Source organism: Hemitrygon akajei, unplaced genomic scaffold (assembly GCF_048418815.1).
Source record: "Hemitrygon akajei unplaced genomic scaffold, sHemAka1.3 Scf000177, whole genome shotgun sequence".
NCBI classification, from domain to species: Eukaryota; Metazoa; Chordata; class Chondrichthyes; order Myliobatiformes; family Dasyatidae; genus Hemitrygon; species Hemitrygon akajei.
In genome coordinates, this window is record NW_027332063.1 from 710,487 (window position 1) to 727,263 (window position 16,777).

Here is a 16,777-nt window from a genome sequence, read left to right on the forward strand (position 1 = left end):
CCTCTCCAATATCCTTTCTATCATAAGGAGCCCAAAACTGCACTCAATACTCCAAGTGTGGTATCACGAGTACCTTATACAGCATCAACATCACATCCCTGCTCTTATATTCTATACCTCGAGAAATGAATGCCAACATTGCATTCGCTTTCTTCACAACCGACATAACCTTGATGTTAACCTTTAGTGTATCATGCACAAGGACTCCCAAATCTCTGTGCATCTTTGCATATTTAATTCTCTCCCCATTAAATTAATAGTTTGCCTGTTTATTTCTTCCACCAAACTGCATGACCGTACACTTTCCAGCATTGCATTTCATTTGCCATTTCTTTGCCCAATCCCCTAAACAGTCTAAGTTTACCGGCAGGCTCTTTGTTTCTTCAACTCAACCCGCTCCTCCACCTATCTTTGTATCATCGTGAAATGTATCCACAAATCCATTAATACCGTAGTTCAAGCATACGTACATCATAAAACGTAACAGTCCCAACAGCGACCCCTGTGGAGCTCTACGAGTAACCGGCAGCCAGGCAGAACAGGATCCCTTCATTCCCACTGTCTGTTTTATACAGACCAGCCAATGCTCCACCCACGCCAGTAACATCCCTGTAATTCCACGACCTCTTATCTTGATAAGCAGCCTCCTGTGCGGCACCTTGCCAAAGGCCTTCTAAAAATCCAAGTAGACCACGTCTACGCATTCTCCTTTGTCTACCCTGCTTGTAATTTCTTCAAATAATTGCAGTTGGCTTGTCAGGCAGGATTTTCCTTTCAGGAAACCATGCTGGCTTTGGCCTATCATGCCATGCGCCTCCAGGTGTACTGTAATCTCCTCGCTAACAATCGATTCCAACAACTTCCTTTAGATATTAAATTTACAGTTTCCTTTCTCCTACCTTTCACTCTTCCCAAATAGCAGAGTAACGTTTGCAAATTTCCGGTCATCCGGTACAATGCCAGAATCTAAGATTCTTGAAGGATCATTGTTAACGTCTGAGTCTTCCATCAGGTTCCGTGGGTGCATTCATCAGATCCAAGAGATGTATCCACCCTCAGACCATTAAGCTTCCTGAGGAACTTTTTAGTCGTAAATTTCACTGTAGAAACATCATTTCCCTGACACTCGTGAATGTTCGGTAAACTGCAGACATCTTCCACTGTGAAAAATGATATAAAATACGCATTCTGTTCCTCTCCAACCTCTGCCTCTCTCGTTACAATATCCAAAGCGTCATTTTGCATCGGTCCTATATCTACTTGAACTCTGTTTTCTATTCTAGACCTTAATCCATATTCAATGCATTACTTCGTGTATTAAAAAACACTTATACTAAATGCTGCCTGGATGAGGGAGCATCGTAATTGAGAATAGGTTGAGTGAACTTGGCCTTTTCTCTTTGGAGCAAGGGAGGTGACCTGATAGAGGTATACAAGATGATGAAAGGCATTGATCATGTGGATAGTCAGAGAGGTTTTTATTCCTATGTGCTGAAACGGCTAACACGAGGGGGCACAGTTTTAAGGTGCTTGGAAGTAGGTACAGGGGTAAGCCTTTTTATGCAGTGAGTGGTTAGTGCATGGAATGGTCTACCGGCGACGATGGTGAAAGCGGATACAATAGGTTCATTTAAGAGACTCCTGGATAGGAACGTGCAGCTTAGATCTATAGCGGGCTATGGATAACCCTGGGTAATTTCTAAAGTAAGTACATATTCTGCAGAGCATCTTGGGTCGACAGGCCTGTATTGTGCTGTAGGTTTGCTATTTTCTATGCTGGATTGATAGATAAATTATACTCAGAACATCGTGTGTTGATTCCTTGAAGTGGAGTCCATAGGTTGAGGAATTCGTTCAGCCTTGTGGTCTGCGAAACTATCCAGGCTTTTACATGGACCTGATGATGAAAGCTGTTTGTCTGTAAACTAAGTCTCCATTACCACTTTGCCGATGGCAGCAGTCAGAAGAGAACCGGCTGCGGATGGAGGATGTCTTTCATGATGTTGCTTAAATCGTTTAACTATTCTCTCGTGATTTTCCTCCACATTGCTAAGGCCGGGCAGGCACATTCAATTATGGTGTTGCCGAATTGCACTAGCATGTTCAATTATACGCCTTTACACTCCGTGTGATTATCGGTGAGCAAGCAAATCCTGAACGTTTCACTACTGTTGGACCGAATGTTGCCGGGCATAGCAATGCACCGATACGGTACCTGTCGATCTTTTCACACTGTGCACCGTTGGTAAGCACTGATACCCTTCGATGCAAGTAACAGCTGAGCTAACATGGGGAGACAATGCAATATCCAGTCACATCCTGTCCACGCTGTCGCCGTTCACCTTTCGTGAACACAGGGTCACTGCATGTGCTTCCGGCGGCTCAGCTCATATGACTGGACGCCGCATTTTTCAGTGCCGTACAGATTGTGCAGTCTCTGTGCAACGTTAGAATCTTGCATTTAACAGATTATACAACCACCTTCATCCCAACCTCCAATAGCCACACCCGCATCCCACCACCTGTTGCCTGTGAGGACTGGAACCCGAATTCGCCCCCACATGAGACAACATTTCTTTCTCTTTGATGCCAAAAGCCGAAGGAGCCTAAATAAGATTTTTGGGCCAATCCATCGTGGCTAATTTACACCCTCTCTCAATCCCATCTCCGGATATTTTTTCCATAACCCTGGACCTTCTTACAAATTAAGAACCCATCAATTGCGGCATTAAACATGCCGAATGTCTTGCTTTCCACAACCGTCTGGGCAATCATTTTCAGAGTATAATAACCCTCCGGCTAAAGGTATTACTCTCCTACTCTGTTCTGGAGGCGCGGACTACTATTTAGTGGTTGTGTCCCCTGGTCCTAGACCCCAAGTCCAAACGAAGCAACCTCTCCAGATCCTATCTCTCCAACTTCACTACTTTAACCTCTGACAAGTACAGGCTCAGAGACTTCAAACGCTTTCACTCCGCTTTATTCACTTGAAACTCCTCTGGACCGAATCACCCGGCGGAATATCCTTTCTCAGTTATGGCTCCCAAATTACACAATATTCACAATACTCAGTCCACGGTCACACCAGTGCCTTATTAATCCGCAGCATTACATCCTTGCTTAAAACTCCAGACCTCTGGAAATCAGTGTCAATGACCTTTTCTCTGGTATCCATATAAAACCATTTTTGCCATATTTTATTGCATGGTCGATGCGAAAATCGCCGAACACCGGTACAGTTACAAACTGAAAGAATTGATCACAGACGAGAGAACAGAAACCGTCAGATCCGCTCTGCCGATATGCTGGACGCTGTAAAGATCTGAGTTTAGGTATTGGTACAGTTCTGCTCACGTAGCCCAGGACGATATCAATAAAATTGAACGACTGCAGAGAAAACGTCGAAGGATAGTCCCGAGACTTGATCACTTGCGTTATAGGCAACTGTTGGACAGTTTTGGACCTTATTCCCAAAGAGGGGAGATATGATGAAGAATTATGTAGGGCTACGTTGGGTTAAATGTAAGCAGTCATTTTCCACTGAGGTTGGGTGAGTCTAGAAGGAGCGGTCGTGTGTTAAGTGTGAAGGGTGATGTATTTAATTATGTAGAACATTAGGAAGATATTCACTCAGATATATTTAAACCGGCTGATAGCACAGCGGCTCGATTTAGGACGGATTTCAGAACGTAAGAGAAACCTCGATCGGCTCATGGATACGTGGGGCTTGGCGGCCAATCGCTAATTGTCGGTCGATAGGACAAGACAACCTAATAGTTTGGCACGGCCTAGATGATCCGAAATGCCTTTCTCTGAGCTGTAGCATTCAATGACCCTATGTTTCTATGGTCCCGGTGACCCGGTGTGGTGCTGTCATCAGCTCCCGAAGGTATTTCATCAGAGCCAGGGGCGTCAGAATGACAAAGAGGAGATTGATATTAATGAGGCATTCCACTGGAAATAATAACAGATGGAACGTGTTTGTCCGATTGAGATACTCGCACTGTTCGGACAGATACTTTGACGGGATGAATGAATAGGCTTGTCAACACTTGTACTTGAAAGGAGCCCCAAACTCTGAAGCAATGGAACGAAAGTGGCATTACTACTATTTTTGCCTCTCCACTGGGGATCCAAGTCTCGAAGGCAAAGAACTCTGAATTAGTAGTGATGTCACGATCATTAACACCTGAAGTTATGCAAGTTGGTTTCAACATCGTCTAACCGATTGTGCTATAAAAATGGACCTTTCAATCGCTTTGCTTTACTCGAACTATCGGCGCTTACCGAAAGTGAAAAGTCTTGCAATCAAAGGGAGCAATTTTTCTTACGCTGGTATTCATCACAGACGTTTCATTGTGGTTCGTAGTGCTTGATTTCTCGTTTGGGTCTACATTATTCGATTCGAACTATTGTGAATAAGACGTTACAGCCGGATATCTCCGGCAAATCTATAAAGTAATAAGTATCCAAGCCGCGGAACAGAAATACCGGATGGATAGAGTATTCAAAATATGTTACCCTGTTATTGCAGTCATCGGCGTCCCTGGTAAGCCTTCCCTCTCTGGCGATATCAAGCCATAATCGACGGGGATAAAAGATATAATAGGCGAGTGTGAGCCTCGAAACAATACTGACGTACCCGGCCGGAAATATAAATCTTTCTCTCCGGTTTCAGAGATGCTGCCTCTCCGAGTTTCTTAAGTATATTATACGTGTCCCTAAACTGAAGAAGCAGTTCAGAGACAACTCTGTTGGTGCTTATGGGGTCGTGCATTAGGCAGATGAGCAAGGTTGATGGATATCCTTCTCCAAAACCGTCGCCCCTTTAGTCCCTTCCATAGGTGCTGCCTGAGATGCATTTTGTTTGTATTAACCGGGATTTACAGCATCTGCAGTATCGACTGATTTGGAATTTCCTTCGGTTTAGAATGTTGGGGAGAGGGTGGAATAGTTGTCCCTTTACCCACATTTCCACGATGATGACTGGTACGGGGACAACAAATACGTATTATGTATTACGTTAAATGTTTCGAGTAACGTAGATGTAGTTCAACCTAGATAAGTGTGAGGTGGTTCATTCTGGTAGGTCATATATGAATGCACGATGTAGTATTAATGGCGAGACCGTTGTCAGTGTGGAGGATCAGAGGGATCTTATGGTCCGAGTCCAGTGGACATTCAAAGCTGCTGCGCAGATGTGACACTGTGGTTAAGAAGGAATACTGTGCATTGGACTTCATCAACCGTGGGATTGAGTTGAAGAGCCGAGAGTTAATGTTACATCTATACAGGACCATGGTCAGACCCAACGTTGAGTACTGCGCTTAATTTTGGTCACCTCAGCACAGGAAGCATGTGAAAAATATAGAAAAAACGCACAGGAGATTTATAAGGATGTTGCCCGGATTGGGGAGCATGTCTTATGAGAACAGATTGAGAGTGTTCATTGAATGGTAAATTCATCCATATTCCGTCAAATTTCTAGAGCAGGAATTTCAAACTAAAAATGGTGTGTCGTGCATTTTCGAAAGTCGAATTTCACCCCATACATTGTACATATACAGAAGTTCAGATTAATACTATCAATACAAAAGTAACTTTAGTGTCAGAATTACCTTGGGAAACGCGGTTTTACTTGAAGTGACAGATGTCATAATTCAACTCTTGTTTTCTTTTCGCCAGCCAACCTGATAGCGATCGTGATACTCAGCCGAGGAAAGTGTGGTCTCTCCAAAGGTATCATTCGGTATCTAGTGGCGATGGCCGTGGCCGATCTAATGGTGGTGATCATCGAAGTCGCGTTCTACCAGATAGTTGAAACGTACCGAGTATACTGGCTTCAGCCATCAGTTCCGTTCTGTGTAATCCACTACGTCTTGTGTTACGTGACTTTAGATTGTTCCGTGTGGCTTACTGTAGCGTTCACTTTCGATCGCTTTGTGGCCATTTGCTGGTCTAAGATTCAGAGAAAGTATTGTAATCCAAGAGTTGCCTGAAGGGTTATTGGGACAATATGCGTCGCGTACTGTTTAAAGAACGTCCCTAACTACTTCCTGCACATGGACCGTGCAGATCCGTATTCGACTCTATGCACTCTCAAATGGGGTCTTCACAAGCAGCCTGGGTTTGAGTGGTTTTACTGGGTAGACCGTCTGTTAAATCCGCTGCTCCCTTTCTTCCTCATTTTGTTCCTCAACATTCTGACCTGGTGGCCAGTCGAGTCCGTAGAGGGCTCAGGGGACAGAAAAACGGCGAGAAGCAGCAGGATCCGGAGATGAAGAGCCGGAGACAGTCCATCGTCATACACGTATCTCGTTGACTCAGGTTTAAACTGTGCTGTTGACTCTGAGATTTTATACTATGTTAATTTAAAGACATTCAGCCGTCCGCTAAACAGTGAAGAATGGTGTGTGCAGATCGCAGTTAAATTGTTTATACCAACATGTTGTCAGGCTTAAACCATCGAGATCTACTCGACGATGACCATGGGTATTCAGGTTCCTTTGGACTATAATCATAACAGATTCTGCAACCGCCGAAATCCACAGTAAAAAAAAACATAATGTGAATGAGGATCTGCGCAGGTCAGGCAGTAACAGAGCAGGCTTCCCAAACTTTTTATCTCATGGACCCATATCATCAACCGAGAAGTCCGTCGACAACAGGTTCCGGAACCCTGAACTATGGAGAGAAATTAACAGTCGATGATTCTGTCTGAGACAGTGCCTCTGAACCAGAATGGATGGCAGGAGAAGACATAGTAAGAGGGCGGGAGCCGAGGACCAGTGATGAATAGTCTGGGCCGGAAACGGCAATTCCTTCACCGATTTCTGAGATGTTGCCTTACCGAGTTATTTCAGCATTTGGTACCGGTTATTCTGGTGTCCGGTATCGTGTGCAGGCAGTAGCTGCAAATTCTACAAATTATTTTAAGTCTTTCCACACTGGTTCTACGCTTTCGAAATACACGGAGTAACTGGATACAGTGCGTCCTCTTATTATTGTTTGGCAATGTTGGAAGTGCTTCCGTCATAATCTTCCTCACAGCTGGCGATCTTAAGGTTTATACCAGGAGATCCCAACCATTTCCATGCCATAGACCACGACCATTAAATGAGGGGTTCGTGAACCGCAGGGTGGGAACTCCGAGCTAACGCCTTGAACAGCATTCATTTCTATATCATATCAAAAGCAAATATTGTTTCGTGCAAAGCTTTGTCTATATGTAAATGAGACTGACTGTTTTTTAATTATTAATTTAATTCCCGAAGTGTCCCTAAACTGAAGCAGCAATTTAAAATCAACTCTGTTGGGGCTTATGGATTCCTACATCACTCATAACGCTAAAGATGATGGACTTCGACATCCAAACCGTCGACTGTTTATTCACTTCAATAGGTGCTGCCTGGCATCTGGCATGCAGAGGGCATCCGGCATTTTGTCTGCATTATACCCGATTTCCATCATCTCCAGAATCGGCTGGATTTGACTTTCTCGCCGTTTAGAATCGGGGGTGGGGGTGGGGGGTGGTGGGTGCGAGGGAGTGTAAGAGCTGTGCTTTTCCCGCACTCCCAGGATTACTTGCTGTCTGCTACAGGGAAAACTGATGCTCAATATCTTGCATTCCATGTCACAGTTCGATATTTTATTGTGTAGAAAATGGAAGGACGTGGACATTGTGTCGGTCCGATTAATTAATTTCGTTGCTTATGCAATTGCCGAGTCTGAAAGCGGGTCGTGTGCCAAAGGGCCTTTTCCGGCGCAGAGATCCTCTGTGTTCTGAATCCCTCAGTCGCTGCAATGTGAAACTAACTCTGCTCACCGTGACCTCTTTCAATGTCCAAGATAACTTTTATCATGCCAGTCTCCGGAATTCACTGTCACGCGTAAACGTCAGAAAAAGGATTTCCTGAGCTGATAACAATCTCTCAGTGACGTTTCCTGCCCATTTCCTGCTGTTGCCACCTTAATTATGATAAAATAATCCGTCTATTTATATTTCATTCAATCTATTTTAGTTCCATTATGTCAGACAGTTTTCCGTTGATATATTATCTGTGTCACTTTATAAGGTGCATCCGCTGCGCGTTGGTGCTTAAATGCTTGCAGGCACGTTCAGGAAGGTCTGTTAAACTGAAGACCAAATATGAGAGTGGGAAGGAAATGTGATTTAAGTTACTTTGAACGTGGAGTGATTGTTGCTGCTTTTCGAAGTGGTTTGCGTTGCACTGAAACGTCAGTTTTCTTGCGATTGTCACGCAGAGCGCCTTACAGTTGACAGTGAAGAGTGCGGAAATCTGAAAAAAAAAAACAAAATCCAGTATATGGCAACTCTCTGGGCAAAGGCGCTTTGTTAACGAGGGAGATCGGGGAGAATAGACAGATCGGTGCAAGCTGCCAGGAAGGCGACAGTAACTTGACTGTCCGGTCGGGACAACAGTGGTTGTTCAGAAGAGCATCTCTGAACGTCAGGTCTTGAAAATACATTTCCCCACATTACGCAAATTTTCTACAGCGGTAATTTAAACCAAAGCATAGTGGTTACTGAAATTTCAGACGATGAGCTGCTGCATATATGCCCCAGCTATCTGCCATGGTTTAGATTCCGAATATTATGACAAGAACTTCTGAATTGTGAGACGCTGTTTGCCTGTATTGTATAGATGTCATAACTCGACTCTACTTTTCTTTTTGCCAGTTAATGTGGTGGCGATCGTGATACTCAGCCGAGGAAAGTGTGGTCTCTCCAAAGGTATCACTCGGTATCTGGTGGCGATGGCCGTGGCCGATCTAATGGTGGTGATCATCGAAGTCGCGTTCTACAAGATAGTTGAAACGTACCGAGTATACTGGCTTCAGCCATCACTTCCGTTCTGTTTAGTCCACTACGTCTTGTGTTACGTGGCAGTAGATTGCTCCGTGTGGCTGACTGTAGCGTTCACTTTCGATCGCTTTGTGGCCATTTGCTGGTCGAAGATTCAGAGCAAGTACTGTACGCCAAGAATTGCAGGATGGGTTATTGGCGCAATATGCGTTGCGTTCTGTTTAAAGAACGTCCCGTATTACTTTCTGCATAAGGGACGTGCGCATAGTCATTCGAAAAATTGCTTTTACAAGTCTGGTCTTCACAGGGAGCCTGGGTTTGAGTGGTTTTACTGGGTGGACCGTCTGTTGAATCCGCTGCTCCCTTTCTTCCTCATCCTTTTCCTCAATATTCTGACCGTCCGACAGATCCTGGCGTCGAACCGAATCCGCAGGGGATTTAGTGGGCAGAGAAATAGCGAGAAGCAGCAGGATCCGGAGATGAAGAGCCGAAGACAGTCCATCGTTCTGCTCTTCACCCTGTCGGCGAGTTTCCTCCTCTGCTGGGCGACAACCACGCTGGTCTTCATTTTCCTGCGGTGCCTCTACACGGACCTGGAAACGTCTATCCGACTGTGGCAGGCGCAGTATGCGGGGACAGTGATTCAGCTTTTTAGCTGCTGCACCAACACGTTCATTTACGCAGTGACACAAACCAAATTCAGGGAGCAGTTGAAGATTGTGGCGCTCTCCCCCATACATTTGCTTGTTAAAATCTTCAGGCAGTGTTTACCGCTCTGTTAACTGTGTTGAATAAGATGATGTTTCCGGAAATGACTCGTCAGCAGTCGTGCATCAAGCTTACGAATGGCGTTCTTTAAAATGTTCGTTGTGCACGCTGAATTATGTATTTGTCCAGATCTGTCCTGGCCTGCATTCCTGAAGTAAATTAATGACAATTTCCCGGATAACTTGATTGGTCTTTGTTTACACTGATGCAACCCTATTGGGAATACTTCTACGCCAAAATTCCGACTTTCATTATACATATCCAATGTAACACTGGTACACTTATAGGGGAACTGACCAGTACAGGAATATCTATAGTGAGAATAAAGAGCCAACAATGCAAGCCGAGTGCCATCATCAAATTCCAAACATACACACACAACTTTCTATTGAATGTGGTTGGTTCATTGGAGACACGTGATCGGATAAAGTCCCTCACTTGAAGGATACTGGGAACACCAGATGTGTCTTTTACAATTACCTGTTCAGTAAGTTTACCATCCCCTTTCCTATGCTTAGTGCAACTAAATAGGGAATGTTTGACTGTTCTCTTTAATTTTCTGGCTGCGCCGGCGAGATTACAATAGATCGTCCCACTCAATAACGTGGAACGACGGTAGTTTGTATTTAAAATGCGTTCTACATCTTCAGTTCCGAAATGCAATGGATTTTGTCTTCATAGTCATTAGGCGTAAGTATGGCAAATTATGAAGCACATGAACTTTTATCAGCTGCCGTCTGCTTTACTGCAAAAATTCATTTCACCTATCGAAAGGAAGCGTTTGTGAGCATTACACAACAACATTGGCAGCTACGATCATCCGATATTAGAGTCAGGCCATTCGGCCCATCCAGTCTCCTCCAGCGGTCCATTATCACTAATTTATTATCTCTCTCGAACACATTCTTCAGCTTTCTTCCTTATCTCTGTTCTAAAGAAAGGCCCTTCTGTTTTGAGGCTATAATCTCGACTGCTAGAGCCACCCAAGACTAGAAACAACATCTTCACCCCCCCCCCCTCAGGATTCGGTAACTAACAACGTGACTGCGCCCCCACCTCTCCCCAGCACGTCACTGACCATACCTCCAGAGATCCCGGAGCCCAGAGCCATTAAACTTCCGTCATAACGTAACTCTCTCATTTCGAGTTTCGTTCCCGTGAACCTCCTCGGCACATACTCCAATGCCAGTGCATCCTTTGCTAGCTGATGGTACAAAGCTGCTCGCAATACTCAGAAGATCTGTAAACTTTCATTGTGTAAACGTGCGAAGTCTGCAGCGAATCTGAGCAAACTACAAAGAATGTGGGATTCTGTGTTCTCTCTCGCAACGGTGATCTCCGTAAACTTTTGATGAATCTGGGGCTTGTCTTCAGTGGAATCCAGAAGAAGGAGGTGTAACATTATTGAAACATATCGAGTGGGGATATGACTTGATAGCGTGGATGTGCAGGCGTATTTCCCGCGTCGAGAGAGGTTCGGGTCAGATGACATAGCTGCTGAGTAAATGAGCGAGCTTTCAGAACAATTCGCAAAGGAATCGTGAGGGTAGTCTTTGGAAATCGTTGCCACGGGTACCTGCGGAAGCCGAATGTCTGGGCAGTTCAGGCAGAGGTATCTTTATGCTGACCAGTGCAGGAAGTGATACTGGGAGAAGGTAGGCGCTTGGGCCTAACATATAAAACGGAACAGCCGTGATGTCAAAGCAGAGCAGACTCGATGGGCCAAGCTGCCTAATTCTATTTGCCGGTGAACTAAAATATTTAGCCACCTGCATTTCCCGCTAGGTAGATATGCCATGAAAATGCTCGACGAAGTGGTTCCCCAATTTATGACGGGTCTGGACAATACAGAGTTGCCGCATCAGGGGCAGACAGGATAAACGACCCACGCAGATGGACAGGTGAAGCGTTGCCACTCCTGGAGCAACTGCCTAAGGCTCTGAAGGCAGGTGAGGGAGGAGGCGTATGCGCGGGTGCAGCACGAACGCCGACTGAAGTGATGAGTGCCTGGTTGGAGATTAGAGGGTGGGGGATGAATGGAGAAGAGAATCGCGATGAAATTGATCCCTGCCGAAAGTGCAGAGGGAGGGGAGAATGGGGTGAGTGGTAGTACACCTTTGGATATGGGACGTAACGGACGATAAAGTGCTGACTGCGGAGGCTGAAATTGTGGAATGTTAGTCGAAGAGGGACTTTACCATGAGTAAGTTGTAGAGAGGATGAGATGAGCGCAGGTGTATGGGAAATGACGTCTGTGCGGGCAGCTTCAAGAGAGGAGGGAGGGACTCCCCACATGTCCGGCCTGAGCAAAGGACGCCGCTGGGGCGATGTACGCTGACTGTTTGAGTTTGACCCCTTCCTTTGTATATCGTCTGCGGCTTTTCCAATCCGTACATGCACAGGTTCAAACTGTAGTTCAGGTATGCTTGGTTTCAAGACATTTAAAATTCAAACCTGGAGATAGTGCTCCGTCTGAATGATTGAAATTAATAGACATTGTGCAACAGGCCGATAAACTCTCAGGAGGTGAGGCTCAGGTTGATGATTACAGTTCGATGCTGAGGTGAGTTTGCCCTGACGGCCATTGTTACAATATTTACCTTTTTCATCGGCGTGAAATTGGAAATGCCAATATCTGGATACAATAGTGTTTTTTTTTTCGATCGGTTGTTCTGTTTGTTTTCTTTTTTAGTTTAGTATAAGCGACACCAATCTATTGACTTGTTATCGCTTTTGAAATCAAAATCTAAAAAGCTCCAAACATTTGAAATAATTGGATCATCTGTTTTACGTGCGATGAGTAGCATGATGTCAAACACACGAACAGCATCGCTCAACAACACATGTATCATGTCGACACAAACTTATTTTTCTCTCACTCTTCGTTGCGTTGTTAACCGTCTTCCCAGAAAGCCTCCAAGTCAAAATGTTCTGCAAAAAGTAGTCAGTCTCATATCGTGTCTGCAGTTGGAAGCAGCGCCCTGCAGGTTATTTAATCGCAATTAATATGAAGAGATTTCAACATTTCCACTACTTGCACTGTGAAGCCATCGTTCCCAGCTGGGAAGCCGAGACGTCTGCAGTCGTCGCGCTTCCAAATCTCCGAGGACAGGGAGTGTCCAGGTGAGAAATGGACACCGAGATTATTGACCGCAGCCGGTGAAATTACCTGAGGAGGTTTTATTCTAAATGTCAACGGCAAGGCGTAGGATATAGTTCGAGCGAAGGTGGATAGGGTTCAGATCAGTAAGGGTGTCAAAGGTTACGAGTGGTATGGCAGAGCAATGGCGTTGATGGAGGTGGGGAATTTGTTTTCTGGAATGGTAGATCAGACTCGGTGGACCGAATGGACCGTTTCTGCTCCTCCGTGTCCATGTCTAACACTGAACTGCTGGAAACACCGCCGCGATAGTCCTGCTGAATAAAATTGCCGAAATGCTGCCCAGCGTAGATTCAGAACCTGCCTGGTGCTGAGCTCCCGAGTCTGCACCCGCCACATTCGATAACCTGAATTATATGTTCTCCAATGAAAACTGATCACATCACAGGCATGATGAAATGATGACTCATAAAGGAGGGCTTGGGCATCATTAGCACACAGCTGCTCACCCTGTCCCCTAGCGTTTGCATTGATCACTGCAAGAACTCCTACTCTTAACAAGTTTCCGCTGCTAAATTACTACTTCACCTCACGGTGACAAAGATTTCTCTTCTCCAAAGAATCACGTCTGCTCCAAGAAGGATTCAGTACTTCAATTGTGGCCCTGCCGGGTTGCGCTTTTCGCCCTGATTGATTGTTCATTTTCAGACCAGTTTAATGGCAGATTATGAACCCCAGACACCGCTATGGACAAAGGCCGCTGAAATCCCATTGGAAACAAACAGCTACGCCACAGAGGCGCCCTGCTCTGGCGACAAAATATTAGTTTTCAACCATCTCTCCTTTTGAGGATGAAATACTACTTTCTCCGGGGTTTAACCGCAATGCCTTTGTTTGGAGCAACACCAAAGGCTGGACTAAAGAGGGAGGGGCGGGGGTTGTCCACCTCCCGGCCTGCTGGTAGAGGCGAGACATAAAGGACATTCAAGAAACACCTAGATAGGTACATGCCTGACAGAAAAAAGGGGCACAAATGTATTCCAATGCCTGTGTTCTAATCGCTGTGTCAGCCATTCCCAAGTATTTGGAGATCGTTACTAATGGACTTGATATCATCAAGTGCCGGGAGTATCGTCATTTGGGAATGACCGTGTAAAAGACTAGATAAAGATCAGAAGGCAATTCACCTCTACTTTCCTGTTCACTTTCGGGAATCCAGTACAATATCACATCACCAATCAGATAAAAACACCACGGCAATATTCACCTTCCTCCTCTGGTAAATGATCCGCAGATTACATTTGCTTTATAGATATATCAAGTGTCTCCCGCTGGCGAGTGATCCAGACACTCTGCCCATTAAGTTAACTCAGTCCTCCTCTTGCCAAATGTCCTTGTAGACGCATGCTGTTCGGAGAGGGACATTTGCTCCTCAGTTCACCTCCGTTCTTCATAATGATCATGGCTAATCTGTCCTTTCCGTCCGCACCTCAGCCCCGTTTCCCCTCGCGGTGATCACGGCTGCTATGGCTGTGCGTCCTGGCCCGCAGTCCTGTTCCAACGCGAATATGACCACGTCGGATGAACCGTGGTGCCAACCCCTCAGTTGTTCGACGTTCAGCTGCACCGAACGCCCGTAATATCAAGGAACCGGGCATTGCGAAGAGAAACTCATTGTCGAAACTCCATCTACTTGCTTTCAAGAGGTGAATGCCAAAGACATTCACTCACACAGAGAGAAGAAGATGTTCAACGCTCGAAGTGGAATTATGTTCCCATATACTATCCGTAGATCCATTTTCTGCCGGGCATTTATTGCAGATACAACAAAAAAAAACACGATGGAATCGATAAAGAACTACACACAAACAAAAATCAGTTAGCGATTCAACCGATAAACATATGAAGAGAAACTGGACAGTTACAAAATAAAAACACCAATAAGAAGTAATATTGAGAACATCGGTTGTTTAATGGGTTGAGTGTGATCCAGCACATTGTTCTGTTACTGTTCAGTGTGGAGGTGAGTGAAATTATCGACGTTTGATCCCCATACTTATCGGGTAAAAGCTGTATTCTGAACCCGGTGGTGGGTCACGTAAGACTTGCCTATCTTCTTTTGTCCCAGTTCCTCCCACTACGGCAAATACTTTCCCAGATCCTTTGCAAAGGCCACACGTTATCCTCCATTTTCACACCAAGTGTGCACACTCGTTCACTCATATGAAAACTGAGAGAGATGGAGAAGGAGAGGAAATGATAGACAGGGAGAAAGTGAGAGAGGTGATAGAGACAGTCTTGTAGCTGCTGTCGATATAATTAACCCTGCAAACTGTAACATCAAAACACGGAAGAGTTGGCCGCCACTTTTTGCTATGACAAGAGTGATACTACTCTCTGTTTCGAGAGCGATGAAGCGAGTGAGATTGATTCTGGCTCTTGGTTGCTGGACTGCAGAGCATGATCTCCGCGGGTTTTGCTTTTACTTGGGTGGCGGGTGTTGGGGGCTGATCATATTACTCAGTCGAGGTTGATGCCTTTCTGCCTGAGCACGGTAGGGATTATTTCCGGTTCTAAATCTTTCTGTCATTCAGGCTTCAAGCCTTTCCTCTGTTCCGTGGATGTTTGCGAGGAGAAGGAATTTCCGGTTCTATGATGTATGCATTCTCGATTATTAATTGAGACCGTTGGTGATTGAGAGAAAAGGAAAAAGAGGGAGTGGAGGGGGAATGAGAGAAAGAGAGAGGGAGAGCGAGAGAGAGCGAGAGAGCATGTAGGGAGTTTGCGAGAGGGGGACAAGAGGAGGAGTAAGAGAGTGAGGTAGTTGTAGCGAAAGCGCCTTCTAATCGTTCAGAACATTGCAGATCTATAAGCCGGGCGCACTGAGCGGATTCATCATTATTCCATCATTAAAGGGTATTCCGCCGATGCATGTAATACAGAGCAACACACACACACACACACACACACACACACACACACACATATGTATATATATGTAAGTTTGGAGGAACTGAGCAGGTCAGACGACGTTTACGGAGAAGTTATAACAATGGACGTTTAAGTCCTGGCGTTTACTTTGTTACTTTGGGAAATGAATCACTCCACAACCTGGTAAATATCACAACTGGTGAACTTTTTTTTTCCCAAGTGTTTAGGTATAAAAAAGAATGGAAAAAAGCGAACCTAACAACTACGTCTTCAATATTATCTTATATTTAATTTTGGTAATATTTCGTATTTAAATAACTTGCCCTGCACATCGGTGTTGCACTATTCCACTGTGAGTACCTGCAATAAAATGATCGCTGGTCTTATTTTGAGAGATATCCGTACATCGATGATACATTAATATTGAACTTTGACTTTCAACCTTTGAGGGTCTGAAAGAGACAAGAGATGGATAGGATGGAGGAAAGAGTGAACGCATTCTCTGTTTCCTATAACGGGGCCAAATCTCCACCCACCTACTATCCCATTTCCTATTTCATCGGTCCCTCCCTGGTATTTTACATTGGTAACACGATAGAGTTTCAGCTATTTCCACCTTCAGCATTACCTGAAGTATGTTAAATCGACACCAAGGCAGGAGGTGGACGCAGACAGACATAACACTGCCGACTGTTTTGGGGACTGCTGGCTGGGGCGTGACCTTAACAAACTTTACGTTTGGTAAGACTTTACCTTACTTAAAATACAAAGTGATTCATCTGAGTCCAAAGCATGCATTATTTTCCATGTTGGCCTATTGTTCATGACGGAGTATATTCAATTTTCACTTTGATCACAAAAGTCATCTTTTAATGAATGATGACCTTGTCTGTAAAACTTTTGAAACGTGTAAGCTGCTGATTATAATTTAAGAAGGGTTCACTTTCCAAACCTCAACCAGTCGGCCGATTAGTCGAAAGCTATAATTTACCTATGAGTTATATGATAAATACCTTAACCTTTTCTTCGCTCTTCTGAGTGTGGACTGCGATATAAAACCCAGCGCGGAGTGAGTGCAGTGTTGATCTGTCGAGATGAGGATAATGCGGATATTAGTTCAACTTCTTTACTCTTCCCGCCGGAAATGTTCG